The sequence below is a fragment of the Acipenser ruthenus genome, chromosome 6, assembly GCF_902713425.1.
Source record: "Acipenser ruthenus chromosome 6, fAciRut3.2 maternal haplotype, whole genome shotgun sequence".
Taxonomy (NCBI): domain Eukaryota; kingdom Metazoa; phylum Chordata; class Actinopteri; order Acipenseriformes; family Acipenseridae; genus Acipenser; species Acipenser ruthenus.
In genome coordinates, this window is record NC_081194.1 from 64843598 (window position 1) to 64856922 (window position 13325).

General features: G+C 40.4%; 1 protein-coding gene across 1 annotated transcript in view; it reads right to left on the reverse strand.

The window, feature by feature from the left end:
- Positions 1-13325, reverse strand: part of pdss2 (prenyl (decaprenyl) diphosphate synthase, subunit 2) — a 57705-nt gene that overhangs the window by 10127 nt on the left and 34253 nt on the right. The gene's annotated exons all lie outside the window — the stretch shown is intronic.

Below are 13325 nucleotides of genomic sequence, written 5' to 3' on the forward strand. Positions count from 1 at the left end.
ACATAAGATCCTACAATCAGCGACTTTACGGTACTTTCAAATTTCCTTCAAAAAGACACCTCAAGCCAGCAGGAAATGAGCATGGCGACACGCCTGTCTTGAAACACAATAACTGTCTGTCAAGGTGAAGGGTTCCTCCATCCCCAGAGACCCCAGACATCACAGAGCACTTTATTAGTGTGTCCAATCTGAGGAATCACCAGCTATTGACTCTTCTTGACAGCATTGCTCCGTGCCAAAAATAACCAGGGGCCCAGTTAGACTTTTGCTAACAGGGCTGGTACCCTATTATACAGAAGATGAAAAAGGACTACTTTACAGTAAACTGCCTCCTACAGATTAGCTCAGAATTAAGAACACTACCTGTAGATATGCATTTCTTTTGAATGGTCGGAACTCCTTAAAAAAATTAAAAAAACATGAAATATTGTGTCTAACTTAGTAAGAAGAAACCAAATATTGTGTTTAATAATCATTTTTATTTTTTTTAAATAAACATATTTACTTACTTTTCTTTTAAAGTCCATAACTATTAAACTTTTACTAGTGCTAAATTAAGAAACACTAAAACAAATGTTTCGACTAGTAGTCTTTCTCAATTACTTCTTGTTTTTCTGTGTACATTTTCTTTGCTATATTACATATTTTGTGGCTGTTCCTGGGGATTTGTATTATTTATATGAGATTTGTTTACATAGCACACAGTGCCACCTTGTGGACATCTGCGGCAAACACAACATTTTAAAGATAGTCACAACTCAAGGAAACACTGAACTTGAAACAAACAGTAAATATCATCTGAATATGTAGGATAATAGTAAATCATCTATAAAAAGTCTGTCTCCCACATTTTCAAAAAAGGAATGAGAGAGCATAATCGTTTTCAGGGCAGTCGACACATTCCAAAATTATCTTTATGCTGCTTGTCATTAGAAGGACCCCCACATCCCACCCAATCTCACAGGGAAAAAAAAAGAGCATCCTGTTTATTCTGCAGGGCTCTCTGATGACACTGCATAAATTAGTTTGATTTCTTATTATCACTGCACTGTAATTAACAACATTAGACAGCCAGAAACACACTTAAATAACTAGATACAGCTCATTATCCCAAATAGTGTGGCTCTCCATTCACCCATACAGAAGATGATATACGCCCATTCTTGCTATTTTCTGTGGTTTGCAATTATTTTGAATACCATTAACAGAAGTATATCTTATGATTCTTGTTAAAATTGCAGTGGGATGCAGTAAAGAAAGAAAGAAAGAAAAAAAGAGAAAACACCCCTTTTTCTAATTAATCAGAAGGTTTTTATTTGAAAGCCTGTTATAAATATAGTCCTTTCTGAGTCTCCTTGCCCTTTGGGTAACCAGATCCTTGAGGAAATATTGAAGCAATCCGAGCTCTCCCAGAAACCAAAAGGACAATGCTCCTACAGTGTTACCAGATGTGCTGTCTTAGTTAACTTGGGAATAGAGAAAATGAGGGGCTTTTTTTGGAAAGTATCAGATAAGCTCCTTTCCCAAATCCAGGCGGATTAAGTAACCCCAACAGGTCTATGAAGGATTGTAACCCGAGCTGTGCTTCTAGATTGTATTACAGTTTATACAAGCAACATCTCCAGATTCCTCTGATGGCTGAGACACATAATACAGATCAATCACTCACTAAAAAATGTTATGGTTTGTGAAACAGTCTGAGCCTGGAGACCAGTAGCCTTGGTAATGCACGAAGACACTGGGTCCAGTGCTAAATGTCAAAGTGAACTTTTCATTCTTCTGCCTGCTTGCGGATAACTAAAGCATGAACTGGTCCTTCATTAAACATGGATACAATAGACTTCAACAGCATTACATTGACTAATCTCCAAGGGCTGTTTAATTGATCTGTCAGAGGTAGCCATTGTGGGCTGATTGATTTGAAGGTTGTCAAAAGATGGCATTACTGTATAGTAGAGCAACAAATGTACTTTGCTGACATGCACACAATCTCTTTTGGTTCTTTGGCACTGGAAATCACTCTGGTACCCTGTGTGTCCTTTTGTGGTGTACAAATACAAACACACACAATACAGTAAACACATATAGACCGCAAGTAATCGCTTCCTTCACCTGTGCCTCAAATGTGAAACAAAGAATGTACAGTATAATATACTGTAGCAGGTACAGAAGAAATGCAGGTAATGTCTTCAGTTCTTTATACAGGGTGATTAAAAAATAAGTTTACCACATCAAAGCACCATCTCTCATGTGGTAAACTTACTTTCTAATCACCCTGTATATATCTTTCCTTTCTTTCTCCCCTCACTTAAATTCCTTGTCCAAAACCTCTCCGTTCACGGCCGGTGGTTTGCCAGCCCGTGCAAATACGTTAAGCATGCTTTGCCAAGGAGTTTCCATTCAACAGCCACAAAATGAAAGTAATATATAACCTGTCTTTATGACTCCCTGCTACGGTTTTGATAAATGCGATGCTTGTGAAATGAGATGTATTGATAGCACTTAAGCCAGAGCACTAGATTTATTCCAAGACCTGAGACAGCGTGGGTAGACGCAGTGCAGACTCCATGACAAAAAGGAACACACCCCTCAACCTTCATGTGATGGGACTATTGTATAGCCCTTTTGAAGTTTTGTTCAAAAGAATCATGTCAGTGACAATCAAGGGTTTCCACTTTAAAACACACAGGCATTCATCTCAAATACTGAACAAAACGACTATATTTCAATATATATTTCATTTTTAAATTAGCTAAACAAAGGCATTTACTCCAAGGCACCACTTCTTCTAATCACTTACATTAGGCTTTCTTAAGTTGTTTATTTCTAACTAGAATTATAACAGTGAAACATTTTCCTTCCTGAAAAAAGTGGATCAAATTACATTAATTATTCAGTACAAAACTGGCACCCGTCTTACTCATTGTGAACAGATAAATTATTCCGTTTCAGTGTGCCAAAACATTTGTTTACACGACTTAGATTCTTTCAGAGAATAGACGATTTGAGTGTTAAAAGTTCTCGATAACACTTTTGTAACAAGGAATTTCAGTGACAAGTCGACATGCTAATGCAATACCTGTACAATATTTCCCTGGCAGCAATCAAACAGATAAACTAGTGATAGTGTCTAGTGTTAATTCTTCATTGTATTCAATTGTCTCAGATAAAATCATAAGTACTATCAGATTTGAAAAAAAAAAAAAAAAAAAAAGTGTTTCTTCTTGGATGTCTGGTGTCAAATCCTGTTACATGGCTCAACTTAAAATGGAGCAGCACTTTCCGGATTTGATATTCAATGTAAAGGCTAATACAAGGCAGAAAGCACTGTGAACACTTTGCATTAAGACCTAATTGCATCCTTTGCTATTTTTCACCACAAGGAGGAGCTAAAGAGTGACAAGGACAAATATTCAGCCAAAAAACATCCTATGCAGCACTGTATGTTTAAGCTTTAGATTAATTCTATAGGTAATTATACCTGATGCAGCATTTATTTAAAAGGCATATCTGGATTTGATCCCAGCCATGAATAATTACAGCACAATGTATAGGTGGCACACAACTCAGCTATCCCTCCAATTCCTACTGAAAACAAAAACACATTTTTGCGCTACACATTATGAAAACGTCTTTATTTCATTAGATTTTGAATTGATTGTTAACATGTTTTTCCGCAACAATATGGTTTGGGTTATTACTGTATTAAATAAACAATACAGTAGTCACAGGTAATTGTTAATTTCAATATAATTGCCTTATGGTTCATAAAAATAAATCTTTGTTGAAGCCCATATTTGGTAAGACCTAAAGAAAAATGCATTATGGGCACCACTGAACAGTTGCAGGAGTCGGACAAATTTTTTTTAAATCAGGTTATCTGCTTTAATTTGTTGGCATCCCAACATATATTGCATGATAAATAAAGTGCCTTTTCTTTATGCAAGAGTTCCAGTCCTATTAGGCCAGCAGATACAACAGGTTTCAATAGAAAGTAGATTCTAGAAGCTTGGCTGGCATGTGCTTCCAAATCCAAGACATCACAAATAACAATTTCATCAAGAATAGTCTAAAAAGTTCACTGTTCAGAGGCTCCCGAGTGGCGCATCCAGTAAAGGCACTCCGTCCGGAGTGCAGGATGCGCCCTATAGCTTGGAGATTCCAGACTATGCCTCTGCCAACCGTGGCAGGGAGTTCCCAGGGGGAGGCGCACAATTGGCCAAGCGCTGCCTGGGTGGGGAGGGTTTAGGTCAGCTGGGGAATCCTTGGTTCATCACGCACCAGCAACCCCTGTGCCTGGCCGGGTGCCTGCAGGCCTGCCTGTGTGCAATTCAGAACTGCATGGTCCTCCGACGCTATAGTTCTGTAATGGCTTCACAGCGAGCTTGCAGTGCAAAAAAAAAAAATGGATGTCTTACGGCACACGTTTTGGAGGATGCGAGTGCGAGTCCTCGTCTCTCCCCAGTCAGTTCGGGGGTTGCAGCGGTGAGCCGCGTTGAATGATTGGGCATTCCAAAATTCTGAGAAAAATCAGGGTTAAAATAATTGCCGATTCCAAATAATAATAAAAAAAAGTTCACAATCCTTTCCTGCAGATTTCCACACTTTACTGAAAAAAATGGAAATGTTAAATCACTCAAATATTGTCAGGTAGTATCATGGAAGTGCTATGGCAGGTGTTCAAACCTTTTGTCCAATCTCTGTTTTGTTCTGTGAAACATATACACTACAATAATAGTATGTTTATAACTACCCAACCAGGGAATCTATAGAGTGGTTACTACAGAATGGCAGTCTTTCTCTACAGTTGGTTTTTAACTTGGAATTGGAGTGTTTTTTTCCCCCAGTTTATTCAACACATTTATTGAATCGGGTACATAAACTAGTCTTGCCAACTTTACCCTTGTTATTTCCTTACAGCTTTGTCCCCCTCCCCCCTCCCTCTTTATTTAGATCAATTGCAAAGACATCAAATCGATAGTCAGACATGTTATGGCACGGTTATTATTATTATTATTCATTTCTTAGCAGACGCCCTTATCCAGGGCGACTTACAATTGTTACAAGATATCACATTATACATTATTTCACATTATACAGTTATCACATTATTTTTACATACAATTGCCCATTTATACAGTTGGGTTTTTACTGGAGCAATCTAGGTAAAGTACCTTGCTCAAGGGTACAACAGCAGTGTCCCCCACTGGGGATTGAACCCACAACCCTCCGGTCAAGAGTCCAGTGCCCTAACCACTACTCCACACTTATGTTCAGCTTCCTAAAACTGGCTGCCAGCTTTTCATTAACTACACTGTCAACTAATTGTTAACTTTGTTCTAACACCCATTTAACACTGTGTTGCCATTTTATATATCACAGTTATTCAATACTGCCATTCTAAAACTACGACTCTTTTTTGGTAGAATAAATATAGGATTTGATTTTTCCCTTTTTGTTTATGTGTGTGTGTGTGTGTGAGATCTAGCTACAGAACTGAGGCCAAGGAATCGATCTGTTGATTTAATCAATCAGCTCTGGCCAGGGCCAAATTGACATGGATAGCTTTTGTAAGTGGTGTTGTACCCTTCTGTAAAGACAGCTGTCATTGGATTCCTGATAGAATGGGACTGACGGACAACAGGGTAGGCATTCCTTTACTAGGGCTTTCTGGGTTTGAGGCAACCACTTCAAAACTTACATTTATTATTATTACTATTTATTAGTACAGGTCTGCACGCATCTGTACACAGGCATACCCTAATCTCCTATTAATTATAAACATGATTTTATATAATAAAAATAAAAATAAAATCTTAAAATAATGGAAACAAATCTGATCTAATCCAACTGTCACAAAGTTTTGCTAATGTTTTTAATTTGATCAGTCATATAGGTACTGGTGTGGTGTTGCTAGATTATTATTATTATTATTACTATTTTTTAATTTACTTGCAGTCAACAACTGATCTTTGAAAAAAAATATCTAGATTATGTACTACTTTGCTTTTCAATTACAACATTTGTGATACATATGTAAGCAATAAGGCACGACAGGGTGTGTGATATACTCTATACTGGGCTTGTCGAAGATAAACACCAAGGATGGAAGGTGCCCACTTGAAGACCCCAGAGAAGTACCCTACTCAGCTCAGTCCAGATGGTTGTCATGCTGATGCGCTAGAGCAACCGCACTGTGGTTGATCCCTGGAGCCAGCATTGCAGCCGTTGTGTGTGCTGATGCGCCAGCGAGGGAAAATAGGCTCCCTGGAGCCAGCATTGTACTTCAGCCATCAACACCAGGCAGAAGGATATCTAAATCATCAGATGGAAGGAATTGCAGATGGATCACATTAGTTTACAGTAAAAGAAGCTATGTCTTAGTTGGTGCTTATCTTGGCGAGAGCCAGTATCAGCATGAAGTTTTAACACCTACTCTCATGTAAAGGAAATCATGAAGATCTGGATACGTCCAGTGACTGCTGTGAATAGTGCAGCTGGTGACGAGGGAAAGACCTTGTGACAGCCTGGAGAGACAGCTGACAGGAGGAAAGAGACCACATTAAGGTGGCTAACCCCTGCCAGCCCCAGCTGGCAGTATCCAGCTCTGTTTTCAAATGGAACATGATGCTGGAGACACCTGCCCAAGACTTCTAAGAAATTAAAGAGAAAAATATCCCTAGAGTCTGCAAGAGCGAGAACGGAAGATGACTCAAAGTTTGAACACATGGTTAACGACTGGAACATGGTTAAGGAAAGGAAATGGATATGAGAATGGAAAGTACTTTGTAAAGGACTAGCTCAAGATCTGCAGTTAGCAAAGACATGGAGCTCCACGTTTGTGTCTGGAGTAAAGTGACAACGGTTAGGGGTTGGAAGATTCATCAAGGGAGAATAAAATGCTTGATGGAGAAGGGACAAGGGCCTCGCACTGATCTGTATTTTATAGTCAGTCTGTCAAGTCAGTCGAATGAAATCCAGCAACAGGAAGCAAATCACAGTTCACAATATATCAGCACCCCTGTCACAGATGAGAGGAGGACTTGCATAAACACAACTAGTGATGAACCTAATGATCCTTGTGAACCCGATCAGATGAACCAGCTTAAGAGAGAAAAGAACCTCAATGGGCACAAGCCTGGAGTTAAATGGCACAGAATTCTGTTTTGCGTTGGAAAGGTGGAACAGTAAAAAAAGAAGCTGGATAAATTTGGGGATACCCTCTTCGCATATGGAAGTGAGAGGTTTGGAGTTGAAAAAAGAAAGGAGAAAGTACAAACTATTCCTGGAAAGTCTAGACAGATTGAGCTCTTAGTTAGAGAAAGGAGGCAGCTGAGGAAGCAATGGAGGAGAGCAGAACAAAGTCAGAAGGAGGCGCTCAATCTGTTACAAAGGGTCATAAGAGATAAGCCTGCAGCTTTGCGCAGAGCTGAGCACCTACGGAAACACTGCAAAAAGAAGGAGTGTGCGAGAACTAACTTTTATAAAGACCCATTCAAACTTGCAAATAAGTTAATCACCGGGGAGAAAAATGGCACACTAAAAGCAACTAAGTCTGAGCAGGAGCCTATGTTTATTCCTTCAGACATCCCACCTATCAATCCATCAGAATGCCAAATGGAGGACTGTGCACCTAAGTGGAAAGAAGTAGAGCCAGCTGTGAAAAAGGCAAGGGCGTCATCATCTCCTGGGCCTAATGGAGTTCCGTACAGAGTGTACAAGAGTGCCCCTGGTGTTCTACGAATCCTGTGGAATTTGATGAAAGTGGCATGGGAAAAACAGGTTGTACCAAGAGCATGGCGCCGAGCAGGTGGGGTCTTTATACCCAAAGAAAGATTCTACGCATATCGGTCAGTTTCGCCCTATTACCCTGTTAAGGCAAGCTTTTTTCAGCATTGTTGCTCAGAGATTGTTAGCTTACCAATTGAAGAACTGCTTCATTGACACTTCATTACAGAAAGCTGGTATTCCAGGTTTCCCAGGATGCTTAGAGCACATCAGTGTGATCTGGCAGCAAATTCAAACAGCTAAAAAGGAGAGGAAGGAGCTCCATGTGACATTCCTGGATTTAGCTAATGCATACGGTTCAGTACGACATTAACTTCTTTGGGCAGCATTTGATTTTTTCAGTGTACCGTGGACAATAACAAACTTAGTGAAAGCCTACTTGCAGATTTGCAATTTTGTTTTTCAACTCTACATAGCAATGCCTAGAAAGTGGAACAATGGCAGAATGCACCATTTCTCCACTGGCTTTTACCATTGCAGTGGAAGTAATTATTAAGGCCACGATACAATATGCAATTTCGGGGCAATCCATTTGCATGCGATCGGATCGCAGCCTGTGATTGCATGGTTATCGCATCATTATTGCATTGTGCAATCGGGCTCGATCGGATTGCATCCTATCACAAGCTATCGAGCGGGGCTCTATTTTCATGCAATCGGATGTGATCGCCCTGGACAAGTATCCAATCAGTGAGCAATGAGGAGTCACATGACAACATCTACGCTGACAGGAAAGAACTTGAACTTGAAAGGAGAGAGCCAGAGAAGCAATTTCCCGCTCTGCTCCTGTACTCCTAATCATACACATGAAACTGTGGTAAACTGGTAAAAGTTTTTAAAGGTTTCTATGAAGCACCTGGTCAATTTAAGCATATTAATAAAAATAATAGAAGGGGAAATAAAACTACAAAGTAATCACTCCATTGAAGTAGCTAACCAAGAAAATGTTAGCAAATTATTTGTGGGGTTTAATAAAGTGAATAATGCTGAGTGTTTAACGTTTTTTATTATTATTATTATTTATTTCTTAGCAGACGCCCTTATCCAGGGCGACTTACAATTGTTACAAGATATCACATTATTTTTACATACAATTACCCATTTATACAGTTGGGTTTTTACTGGAGCAATCTAGGTAAAGTACCTTGCTCAAGGGTACAGCAGCAGTGTCCCCCACTGGGGATTGTACCCACGACCCTCCGGTCATGAGTCCAGAGCCCTGACCACTACTCCACACTGCTGCCCAGTTTTAAATGTAAACCCTCACAAATATTTTACCTTTCGTACTTCCGTAGAGTAGGACTGTATGGTACAGGAGGCTGTGTGGTCCAGTGGTTAAAGAAAAGGGCTTGTAACCAGAAGGTCCCCTGTTCAAATCCCGGCTCAGCCACTGACTCATTGTGTGACCCTGAGCAAGTCACTTAACCTCCTTGTGCTCCGTCTTCCGGGTGAGACGTAATTGTAAGTGACTCTGCAGCTGATGCATAGTTCACACACCTGAGTCTCTGTAAGTCGCCTTGGATAAAGGTGTCTGCTAAGTAAACAAATAATAGTAAAGGGATACTGCAGCTGCCAGTCTCAGCTCTAACTGAGGAGTTTAAGTGTGCCAAGGTTCGATTGGAAATGACATTGGTAGAGTCACAAGATGAATGTGTGAGGGAGGCAGCACCTGTGTTGAAAACTGGAAGAAAGTGGGCGGCAAAGGAAGCTGTGGAAGATGCGAAGGCTGCCCTTCATATCAGTGATATCATGAGGCAAGCACAGCATGGAAGAGAAGGCTTTGGTCTCAGTTCAGCTCCTCCTACATGGCACAAAGCAGCCCCAGCTCAATGGAGGAAGCTGGTAGTCAATGAGGTGCAAAAGCAGGAGGAAAGGATTAGGAACATAAAAGGCAGTTTCCCAGGCCAAGCAGGAAGAATGGACAAGATGGGAGAGTATAGAACAACGCAAGATCGGCTGGTGAGATCTACGGACAGTGGAACAGAGTAGGATCAGTTTCCTCATCAGGTCGACATATGATGTTCTCCCATCACCACAGAACCTTAATCTATGGGTAGGAGAGGATCCGTGGTGTCCTTTGTGTTCATCGCCAGCTCCATTAAGACATGATCTAAGGTGGGTCTAGCCAAGGACGGTTTACTTGGCATCATGACCAGGTGCTGCAATGTTTGGCCTTAGCATTGGAAATCAAGCGCAGCATGACCAATAGGTTGCCACCAATGCCAGTAATATATGACTGTGGAAGGGTGGTGGGTAATTCACTGACGCAGAGACAGACAGGTGTATTTGGCGTCACCACACAGGTGCCCAGTTTTATTTTTGTTTGGAGCAGGGAGTTGATTTCTTTAGCCCGCAGATGGCGCTGTGGGTCCGTGGTCTGCGTACCACCGATGGTAAACAGAGCCACGGAGAATACCAGGAGTCTGGTAAACCAGGGATCGGACAGTAGCACTCGCAGGTGCCTCAAACAAAACAATGAAAACAAAAGACCAAAGAAAAAGAGAAAATAAAACACAGTAATAAACCTTCAAAGAAAAAGGTGCTGCCCTTGGCAACAATATCCCGGTCGCCGCTACCCCGCACGACCCGGATCGCCGTCCTACTCTACCGGCTCGCTATGCTTGCCTTTTCACTACTGGGGTTCTGCCCAAAGGTACCCCGCTCTCCCTAATTCTCTCTATCCGGAGGCTCCTTTCTCTCCGCTGATCCTCGCTCCCGGTCAGCACTTTCCGCACCTCCAGCGCGTCTAAAACGGCAGACCTGAGGAAACAGCAGAGCATTATCTTATAGGGCCAACAATCTCCCCAACACCCGCCTCGCAGCCATTCAGAGAGAGAGGGAGAGTCCACACCCACTCTCCCCCCTCCCCGTGTCACGGCTATGACTGACAGGCAGTTGTTGGATGACTGCCGCCCCCCTCCTGCAGCACTGTGAACACGCCAGCAGAGTCAGCACAGATCTCTCCCCTGTTACAATGACACACAAAGAACAACATTCCTCTGTACAGAGGAACAACCTCCAATAAAAGGTATTAAAACCAAAACTCGTCTACGACAACTGGAAGCTGCTGGAGACTGGAAAATGCTGGCAGATGTTGGACAATAGCTTATTTTCCCTGCCTGTGATTGCCACCACTAACTTTCAACCTCATATTGTCTTGTGGTCTGGATCAGCACACCTTGTTCATCTGGTAGAGTTAACAGTGCCATGGGAGGATGCTGTGGATGAGGCGTATGAAAGGAAGAACATTCGGTATCATACATCAATGTAAAGGAAGGTAAGTGAGCTGGGCTTAAAAGTGGGGGAAAAAAACCCAGTGTACTTCCATCTATTTCAAACTGTTTTAAAAAGTATATTATTTAAACTGCAGGGGTTTGCTTCCTCCAGCGCTGCACCCATTTTAGCCATTTCTTCTGACTTAAGGGAGCCCAGATACTGCAGGGGAGTTCATTAACAAACATTCACTGAGGAACTGTCCAATGCAGATGAACGACACATTGGTGAGTGTACAAAGTACATACCATCTTCTTTACCCTATTCTGGCCTGTTCACACCGTGAGATTTATGTTTTGTTAATTCTGGTAGAGGCAAAGGGATCTATTCAATACACATATAGTTACTCATGAACTGTACAGTTATATAAATGAGGCCAGAACCTCTAGTTTTGAAAACAGATTTAAATAAATCTTATTATAACCTAACTCCAATGTCCTAAAATTATATTATGTAAGGATTGTATTTTACTTCCAGCTCCAGATCAATTTTCCTGGTCTGAAAAGAATACTACAGTTAATCCACAATGCTCTTTTATGGACTAATAGAAAACCACCAAGAATAACATTTACATTTTTTGCCTAAAATGTACCAAATGTGTTTTTGTTATTGGAAAGGTTTACAGTACAGAAGGAAGTTAACTTTTAGGAGGGTATGACTGAAGATTCCTTTGTTCGCTTTTATGCATGGATACCACAAAAAGACACAAACATTATACTAATATGTAACAAATCTGAATGTGTTTCAGAACCTTGTCATATTTGGAATGTATAGCTTAATGTTCTATCATAACACTTTGGTATTTAATTAAAGAATACCGCAACTAGGCTCTATGTGTCTTATGAAAGATGTCAAACTCAATCATTGCTCAGTATTAATAATAATCATATCAAGAATACAGCAGATTCTAAAACATGTGTTAAGTCATTTCGAGAAGCCTGATAAACACAGCATACAACCTGAATCTTTACAGTAGTATATAATTGCAATGTAATTTACTGTTTTTCCTTGTTAATTTTCAGCAACAAATAAAAATGCTTTCAGATGATTACCCTTTATTGACCAGACTTGACCAAAACTACCTTGAGATAGCAAAATACAAAGCCCCATGTGAATTTTCATAAAGTTATACTTTTCAGTCATACCAAGGGGTTAAAAATGAAACATTTCCTAAGTACTTGGACAAACTGCCTGTGACTAGTAACACATCCTTGACCAGAAATATATCTGAATAACCGAATTAAAGGGTTCCACTCAATTGACTGTATTTGATACCAAGTTTGCATTAAAAAGACACATTATACTCAGAGAATTAGTTGAAAAGTATGGTGGAAAAATAACTTTATCCAGCCAATACACACACACGTGTGTGTGTGTGTGTGTGTGGTGTACAATTACGGATTGATTATTAAAGAAAATATCATATTAATAAACTAATACAAAAATGTAAACAACAACAACAACAATAATAATAATAATAATAATAATAACTCTACTCTCTGAAGCCTGGTAAACAACCTCAACTTGCCAGCTGCCACTTAACTTCTAAGATGCTGAGAACATTAGATCTGAAGTACCAGCTTCCTTTAAGCAATTCAGATCTTACAGTATACTTCCTTTACTCTTTCACTCAAGGCTAACAAGAGCTCAGCATCCAATACAAATAAGAACCAAAGTGTTTGAACCATTTAGAGGATGGGATTTTTTATGAAGGGGATACAGTGGAAGTGGTTGTGCATACGTATGTAGCACTTCACAGATGTCTGCATATATCTGCAATACCGCTTATTCAATTGTCAGGAAACGTGGTCATTCTTGTTCTACACTATTCTATTGCATACATCCTGTTGATATATGTCATGTTTATCAACTTTATTGTCATACCGATCGCTCTAAATTTAGAATTTCCATCCGTGGCGGGGGGTCAACAGTATGCTACTGACACCCTCAAATGTGTTCACAAAGGTGTGAAACGTACTTCCCTTAGTTCTTACTCGATGGTAGTATTAAAACACCACGGCTCCCTCTAGCGGACACAAAGCATATATCTTGCCCTAAGAATTTCAAGTTTCTGAACCCTAAATGACATGGCATATATAACTGTGCTCCCTAAATCCCCCTCTCTCCCTCCCGGAAGAAAAGAATATTTGTACGATTATGACCATACCCAGTCACGTGGCAGCAGAAGGTTTTTAGCTCTGTTAGAGTAGCCTGTTGAGTCCCTGCTGATTCCTTCGTAGCAAGCAATTATTTACGACATGCAG